Source organism: Aedes aegypti, chromosome 3 (genome assembly GCF_002204515.2).
Source record: "Aedes aegypti strain LVP_AGWG chromosome 3, AaegL5.0 Primary Assembly, whole genome shotgun sequence".
Lineage (NCBI taxonomy): Eukaryota > Metazoa > Arthropoda > Insecta > Diptera > Culicidae > Aedes > Aedes aegypti.
The window spans coordinates 98,730,023-98,739,695 of record NC_035109.1 but is presented as its reverse complement, the minus strand read 5'-3'; the positions used below and the strand labels follow the sequence as shown (position 1 = coordinate 98,739,695).

The window sequence follows — 9,673 nt, the reverse complement described above, 5'->3', positions numbered from 1 at the left end:
CAGTTTGAAGGTGTGGTACTTCTCCATGAACCGCGAACTCTATGTCCTCCTCTTTGCTCAAATCGATGTAAAACCCATGTAACCATAAGCACTAATAATAAGCCTTTAATCAGCATCATAGATGCGTACATGCATTATAATAGCACCACAAATGCTTACACACCTTATAACAGCACTTCCGCTGAATAGAAACCCTATTACATAATCATTAATGCTTCTAAGCCTGATGCATACAGGCATTAAATAAGCACTATATTGGCTTTATATTCGAATACAGGGCATGTGTTTTGACAGATATACCACGTGCTTTGTGTTTGCATATAGTGGTAAGAGGGAGTCAAACATAAATCTTCTCACTACTACAATTGTAGGTTTTATGACGGGGAAAAGTGATGGTTTAAATTGGTCACTTTTTTTCCAATACTTTTCATCTTATGTGGCCGTAGGAGCAAAGGAGCAGGACAACAACTCAACAATACGGGTGTCGCAGGTTCGAGTCGCAAAATGAGGAATTTCATCATCATAACTAGGATTAAAATGTGGCAATTGCAAGTCCTCAAAAGGATGAAAACTACCAAAACGAATATGTCTGATACGGAGAAGTACTATCTGTATCATTTTATTACATTTTTTGCATACTATTAGAGGTTTCCGTTTTCATTCATTCATTTATTTACCTCGTGTACCAGTTGCTTGGCCGCATACGCGAAAGCTCTCTGACTGCGTACGCGAAAGCACAAAATATTCGCCCAACCTGGCGAAAACAACTGATGTTTCTCACGTGGTCTTAAATCAGCATTAGTGGTGCAGAGAAGCACGGTTATATCTTGGCACTATAATGGCACGCTATTTCGCCTTTTCTGGCATTATAATAGCATTATATGCGTATATAAAACTGACATGCATCAAATGATTACCCTATATGCGCATATAATGCTGTTACCGTGCCGCATTATCGTGCTTACTGGTTACTTGGGAAGTTGCGTGTACATGTTAACTTCAAAACGTCAAAACCTTATAACAGCAAGAAAAATGTGCTTTTCTATGAAAAATAAGACATATCTCGATGTTTCCCAATTTTTCAATAGTTTTGTCATGAAAATCAATAGTTTTCATTGTTGGAGTAGATTCGTAGAAAGATTTCCAATCGATTAGTGCAAAAATCTGGAAAATTTATCCGGGCGTTAGTAAGTTGTTAACAGTCAAAATCTAACCACTTTTCGTGACGCGAGCGATTTTTCGTTTTTCAAAATTGTACCCCAGTATGTTGCCGTAAGACGTTATCCAACGTCAAAAATCAACCGAAATTATAATGTATAATTAAATGAAATGTCTCTTGTTGTAACTCTTTTACGTGGAATGCATTGTTGTAGTACTAAAAAGGGTCGTTTTGTTTGAAATCGTGCTGTAATTCAATTTAAGCGCCACGAATACGACGAGCCAGCTGGCTGTCCTTCGGCACGCTTGGCGTGGATTGCGCACAGGTTGGTATCCACAAACAGACCGACAAGATATGCCTCGCTCGCTTCCTGCAGAGCCGTGACGGCCGAGCTCTGGAATCGCAGATCCGTCTTGAAGTCCTGAACTACAAACCAGGCACTTGCGGATCAGCAGCTCCGTCGATATCTGGTAACGACGAATCTCACGCAGAGCAACCATTCCCGGCAGATAGCAATGCGGCTTCTCGCCTCCTCCGGTGGTTGTGGTGCTCTTGCGAGCGGCTTTCGTAGCCAGCTGCTTGCGAGGGGCCTTTCCTCCAGTGGACTTATGGGCAGTCCGATTGATACGAGCCATCGTCGTAATAATGGTCTTGCTTTAGTGGGATCCGAAGTCAGTTTGAGGTTGGGGTACTTTTCCTTTAAGTCCGCGAACTCCATGTTCTCCTCTTTGCTCAAATCGATGTTGAAGTTGCCGTCCGTCCCCAGATACCACTACGAAGCAGACGAAGTTCTTCATGGCGCGGAAATTCTTCGAGTATCAAAAGGAGACCATGCCAATAGGCACTGGAGAAGTACCTCAAACTGGCTTCGGAACCCACTAGAGCAACCAATCTAAGTGGGTCATGTGAGGACCTAACGTTCAACCGGAATATTTGTTTGGAGAGTAAGTGTTAACGCTCATGTTTCTTCTTCCATCAACCAGTTCTATCGGTGTTGAACTGTTAACTGGATCTACCAAATAATAACACAAAATGTCCATAATAAGTGAGAATGGACATGCAACAAATAGTGTGACAATTGATTAGATTTTTAGCAGTAGAATTCTTTCATAATTTCGTGACGGTCTCAAGCTAGGAAATAGAAGAAGCTAACGTTATCCAACGTCAACTTGGCGGTCGTATCTCGGAAACAACCTCTTACTTTTTGTTGGAATCAAGTACATTTGAGGATTTATTTGCAAGTATAGAAAATTTACAAGATTTTAGCATTTTTGCAACGCTCACAAACAATATGTTCTGCAATCACTATTTGATAAAGTCATAATGAGTTCGTCACTTATCCATGACAGCCTAGTTATAGTAGAACATGATTTCGGTCTCAAATCTCTATAGAGAAAACCATTTTTACAAACTGGGACCATTTTTGTAATCTAAGTCAGAAATTTCCATATAGCGTTAAACGCCTAGAGGTATGCAACGCCCTATAAATGTTCCGTAATTGATTCAATTTTGTTCAATTGATACTCCATTATCAAAGTTACCCCAAAACAGATAACCGACTTTCGATTATATGACAAATAATAATCGGAATTTAGAATAAATCTTTTGGGCATCGATAGCTAGGATATCAGTACTTGTTTTAAAAATTTAAATTGCAAACAGCATGCATAGGTATTAAAGTTTTCTTAGAAAAAACTATCAAAATTACCCCGTTTTACGGTACCGTAAAACGGGGTATCTTTGATAATGCGGGTAACTTTGATAGTGCGTAACACACCACATACTTTACGAAATATCATAATTTCTGTTAATCGGTTAAGAAAAACGAATGCAAAACTGAAGAATATTAGTATAACACTCCATATAAGAGCTGTTTTCATTTGAATCGAGACCATTTGAGGCTTTTAACACGAATATCAAAAATTGACACAATATTTGCATTTTCGAAACGCTTACAAACAATCTGTTGTACGATCACTATATGATGTACTTTTGAATAGTTGGCCACTTATATTTGGCAGCCTAGTTATCATAGAACTTGAATACGGTCTCAAACCTCTTAGCGAAAAGCATTTTTACGAACTGGGACCATTTTTGTAATGTAAGTCAGAAATTTCCATATAACGTTAAACGCCTAGATGTATGCAATGCCCTACAAATGTTCGGAATTCATTCAATTTTGTTCGATGCATACTCCATTATCAAAGTTACCCCAGAACAGAAAACCGACTTTCGATTATATGAAAAATTATACATCCATACAAAATAAATCTTTTGGCAATCTATCAACAGCAATCGATAGGTAGCATGCCAGTACTTGTTTTAAAAATATAAATTATAATTCTTTGAAACAGCATGCATAAATATTCGTTTTCTTCGAAAAAACTATCAAAGTTACCCCGTTTTACGATACATGTAAACTTCAAAACGTCAAAACTTTATAACAGCAAGAAAAATGTGCTTTTTCTATGAAAAATAAGACATGCCTCGATATTTACCTATTTCTCAATAGTTTAGTCTTGAAAATCAATAGTTTTCATTCTTGGAGTAGATTCGTAGAAAGATTTCCAATCGATTGGTGCAAGAATCTTGAAAATCTATGCGGGCGTTAGTAAGTTATTAACAGTCAATATCTAACCACTTTTCGTGACGCGAGCGATTTTTTGTTTTTCGAAATTGTACCCCAGTATGTTGCCGTAAGACGTTATCCAACGTCAAAAATCAAAGTCAACCCTGGTATTTTAGGGGAGATCCTCATTGAATTCTAACGAGTACCAATGGAATCACTACAATTCTCATAAAAATCTCTACATTCTAAGTTCCAGAAATTCCAAGAATACTATCAGAAACCCCATCAAAATAACGAGAATATCAAAGAAACACTTAGAACTTCAGGAATTCAACATGTTGTTAAGAAAACACGCGGGGAGCATCAAAATTCTACCGCAATTTCACCAGAATCTCAGTACTGGTGCTAGAAAATATGTGGTTCCTAATTTGATAGCTGTAATCTGAAGATCTCTTCATAGATGCTAAGCTAATATTAAAAAAAATCATCAATCACTGGCGTTGGCGAAGACCGAAAACCACCCAGAAAATTCTTTGATGTACCATCATCATAAAATCATAGTCATAGAGAGAATAAGCCATTTTAAGAGACGTTTCGGAACAGCTGATCGCCGCAACGGCGTCAATTGTCAGGAGACCTGGGATTAAATTCAGCGTGATTTTTAACAACGCCTCATCTTACCAAACGAGGACATGGAGAAAATGACAAAAAAGCTTTACAAAAATGTTCGTTACAACATTACACCTAGTTATTGTATCAACTACCTCTTTTTCACCTATATTTCACATAAAAAGGCATTCTTGTGATCAGAAATATTTTGATATTTTTTCTCCATTTAAGTTTTTGCCTGTATGAAAAGCTACGCTAGAAATGCGCACGGTCATCAACCATCATCATCGCTAAAACTGACGACGATGATTGAAAAGTCCTAGGTCTTCGGGATCGTTCAAATATTACGTAACGCATCAGGGGGAGGGAGGGGGTCTTACGTAGTGTTACGGTCCATACAAAAATTTAAAATTTTCCATACAAAAGTTGTTACGTGGGGGAGGGAAGGGGTCTAAAATTAACAAATTTTGCGTTACGTAATATTTGAATGAACTCTTCTGTCATTTGACCTGCTTCGTAAAATAACTCATAACAGACTAATCACAAAATTACACTACAAATTTTGTCAGCACCTTCATGATTTTGTGCAAATTGTCGCGTAATCGATTAGATTCCATGCATTTCCTTCATACGCATGATTGTATTAATTTTAAGCGTCACTCTGAATAGATTGTTCTCTACGTGCAGAATCACTGCCCTCTGAATGGAAATTTCTTAACGTGCAGTTTCAGTCACTGCTCACACTGCTCATGTTCGAAAAGTTTTTTTTAAGCCAAGTTAAATGCGCGAGCAATCGGACCGCAGGCTTGGGTTTTTGATTAATAGTCTAGATAAATTAAACATAAATAGTTATTTTAAATAAATAATTCGAATAACAGAATATTTGCCGTACATTGTGTATCTAATACAACTATTGAAAAAATGCAATGTCAATGAGATTTGCGCACGTCCTGACCAGCATGGCTGCTTCAAGGACATTCTCAAGTAGATTCCTGCATACTTACTTTTTCGATTTCTACGGATATAAATGATGTTTGATAAAACTACCCATATTGCCCCGACCGACTCTTTCAAATTTCATCATTTTAGAATTATGATTTGACTGTTAGAATATTCTTTCCCTATCATCGTTATTTCAAACAAAATAATGCACCATCATATTTTAAATTCAAAATCATTTATTTTAGAAAAACAAGTTCTTTTTAATTTTATTTTTCTTATCATTGCATTGTTCAAGCTCCGCCTGATGTGCTAGGACCGCAGGTGGCGGGCAGTGGTGCAGACACCACCAGAGTTTCATCTGATGTCCTCTCAATCAATTGTTGTTACTGCTCCAATCATTTGCTTAGAATGAGCTACACACTCGGTTACCAATGACTTTTTGGGCGAGATCACGAGTTATGTGACAATGCATTTGTAAGCAATTCGCGATGACGAAGGCAATTACACAGATGACCGTATGCGAGAAGCTCCGATTTCTTTACATGGTAAAGCATAGGAAGGCAACTTTCAAATGGCGTGGAGACCGTGTTATTTTCCTATCTTTTGTCACACACACAAATATCATCGAAACTTTGCAGAAGGAAATCTCGATTTTAGTGAACCGATGAAGCTGAAAATTAAATGGGTTGTGCACTACATATATAGAATCATATGATAAATTTTCCCACAACAATATATGGAGTAATACTTGAGATTTGCTTCCTCAAATGGATAGGGTGACTATAATGACGTCCCGTGCGGCCTTAAGTGTACGGGGTTAGACTTATGATAAGCTATAGAATCCGCAAAATATTGAGTAAAAAATATAAAAATCTAAATAACGTGTCTATAATGTAGCCCATCAAAAGTCTATCAACATATACTGACAACATTTTAAAAAGCTATTGTAGTTAATTTTATATAAGCATTTGAAATTTCACTTCCTATACCTTGCCGGGGAACATTTTCGACGCTTCACGCATCGAGCAAACTTTTTTTTCCAGATGGCAGCACCATATTTTTATGTCATGGAGAATTTGCTACATCTTACTCTACATTGTGTATTACAGGAAGTCATGGTTAATGGAATCGAAAAAATGAATTTGAACGAAAACACAACAATGGAGCAGCAACAACAGCAACACCCGCAGGGGCCGCCAACCCCAGAATATCAGCAGCAGCTGTGGCCACAGCAGCTTGCAGCTCCACCAGTTGGGGTGGTGCAGATGTGGCCGCCGCAACAGCCGCAAAGACGGAACAAGATTAACAAGCGGCAGCAGCTGCATCAAAAAGCGCCATATGCTAACAATATAGAAATTGTAAGTACCTTCGTGATGTGCGTACACGAATTCTCTCTGCTCTTGGAAGTTTTTTAAAAACTACCTAAAGCAATAAAACAGTACTTTTCTGTGCTACAAAAACTGTACTTTTCAGTGTTAAAATTAAAAACAGTACTTTGCAGTGCTACTAAAACAGTACTTTTCAGTACTATTTTTTCTACTATTGATCCCTTAATGCTGCTGTTCTTCCAAACATTTCTCGATCAATGTGTCTAGTTAAGCCTCTATGGATTCTTACTGCAATTATTCCAGTAATTCCTCCGAACATACTTCAGAAATTCAATTTGATGTGTTTCGAAAAGTTCACTCAAAAAATATGACAAGGTATTATTTGTGGTCAAATGTCGTCACCCCACCGCAAAATCGTTAGTGTTTGTAGATGATATTTTCGTCCAAAATTCAAAATCCGAAAGGCATGGCCCCCGGGCCCCCACAAATCTCGACAAACAAATTTACAGTTAAACTTTTACGAATAATTAGAATCATACATACATTTTGGAATCGCATCATATGTTTTAGAATATTAGGACATTCAGAAGATTTCACGAGAAACAAAAAGATTTAGAAAGATTCAAAAACGATTTAGATAAACAAATTTAAACTAAATTTTTAACGATTTCCTAACGTGACTTTTTCCAACCGTGACTTTTTCTCAACTAAGTTAAGTAGGTTCGAATGCAATTTATATATCTGGAGATCAAGTTGCCCTGACCTAATCATTTTTTTTTTACGTTGGATAACGTCATACGGCAACATACTAGGGTACAATTTCGAAAAACGAAAAATCGCTCGCGTCACGAAAATTGGTTAGATTTTGACTGTTAATAACTTACTAACGCCTGGATAGACTTTCAAGATTCTTGCTCCAATCGATTGGAAATCTTTCTGCGAATCTACTCCAACAATGAAAACTATTGATTTTCATGACTAAACTATTGAAAAAAGTTAGAGGTTGTTTCCGAGATACGACCGCCAAGTTGACGTAGGATAACGTTAGCTTTTTCTATTTCCTGGCTTGAGACCGTCACGAACTTATGAAAGATTTCTACTTAAAAAAAATCCAATCAATTTTCATACTATTTGTTGCACGTCGATTCTGACCTGTTATGGACATTGTGCGTTATTATTTGGTTGGTTTGGTTACCACTTCAACACCGATAGAATCGGTCGATGGAAGAAGAAGCATGAGCGGTTACTCTTGCCCCCTAAACAAAGATTCCGGTTGAACGTTAGATCCACGCATGATCCACTAGGTTGGTTGCTTTAGTGAGTTTCGAAGCCAAAGCCAAAAGATTTATTCTGAATGGATACATAAATTTTCACATAATCGAAAGTCGGTTTTCTGTTTTGGGGTAACTTTGATAATGGAGTATGAATCGAACAAAATTGAATGAATTACGAACATTTGTAGGGCATTGCATAATTCTAGGCGTTTAACATTATATGGAAATTTCTGACTTACATTACAAAAATGGTCCCAGTTTGTGAAAATGCTTTTCGCTAAGAGATTTGAGACCGTATTCAAGTTCTATAATAACTAGGCTGTCAAAGATAAGTAGCCAACTATTCAAAACTACATCAAATAGTGACCGCAGAACAGATTGTTTGTAAGCGTTTCGAAAATGCTAAAATTGTGTCAATTTTTAAAATCCGTATAAAAAGCTTCAAATGTTCTCGATTCAAATGAAAATAGCTCTTACATGAAGTGTCATACTAATATTCTTCAGTTTTGCATTCGTTTTGCTTAACCGATTAACAGAAATAATGATATTTCGTTTAGTATGTGGTGGGTTACGCACTATCAAAGTTACCCGCATTATCAAAGATACCCCGTTTTACGGTACTTCTCCATGAACCGCGAACTCTACACGGAGCCGCAAATCAACCCAACTTTGACTTCTTTTGACGCAATTCGGCACTTCCGTGGGATAACCCAAATTTGGGTTAACTGATATATACCTATCATTAGGTTGTTTCCATTTGACAGCGGCAAAACAAACAACTCAGTGCCCAAAAAAATCTACCCAGCGTTAGCTTTCGAAGTCTCCGTGAAGGGTTAAAACAACTAAACGTTAGGTAAACTCGTAAGAACCCAAATTTGGCTTATTCCATTGAACTTCGACGATGGGTCGGTGCGTCTCTCTCTGTTTTAGACAACATTGCTGTTGCGAGAGAGGCAAAATAACCCAACCGTGGGTAAAAACTAAATGCAGTTTACCCAAATTTGAGTAAAAAGAACTTATTTTTTGGGTAGTCTGATTTACCCGTGTAAGTTCTCTTTGCTCAAATCGATGTTAAAGTTGCGTGTACATGTAAACTTCAAAACGTTAAAACCTTATAACAGCAAAAAAATGCTACTTTTCTATGAAAAATAAGACATACCTCGATATTTCCCATTTTTTCAATAGTTTAGTCATGAAAATCAATAGTTTTCATTGTTGGAGTAGATTCGTAGAAAGATTTCCAATCGATTGGAGCAAGAATCTTGAAAATCTATCCGGGCGTTAGTAAGTTATTAACAGTCAAAATCTAACCACTTTTCGTGACGCGAGCGATTTTTCGTTTTTCGAAATTGTACCCCAGTATGTTGCCGTAAGACGTTATCCAACGTCAAAATGGGAAATATCGAGGTATGTCTTATTTTTCATAGAAAAGTAGCATTTTTTTGATGTTATAAGGTTTTGACATTTTGAAGTTTACATGTACACGCAACTTTAACATCGATTTGAGCAAAGAGGAGAACTTACACGGGGAAATCAGACTACCGTAAAACGGGGTAACTTTGTTAATACGGGTAACTTTGATAATGCGAGACTCTTAACATACTAAACGAAATAACAAAGTTCCTGTTAATCTGTTAAGCAAATCGAATGCAAAAGTAAAGAGTATTAGTATGACACTTCATGTTAAAGCTATCTCCGTTGGAATCAAGTACATTTGAGGATTTATATGCATATATGGAAAATTTATAAGATTTTAGCTATTTTGAAATGCTCTCAAACAATCTGTTCTACG

General features: G+C 37.1%; 1 pseudogene; it reads right to left on the bottom strand.

Moving 5' to 3' along the window:
* Nucleotides 1-1,327: 1,327 nt before the first annotated feature.
* LOC110679232 lies at nucleotides 1,328-1,804 on the bottom strand (annotated as a pseudogene).
* Between the last annotated feature and the right edge of the window lie 7,869 nt (nucleotides 1,805-9,673).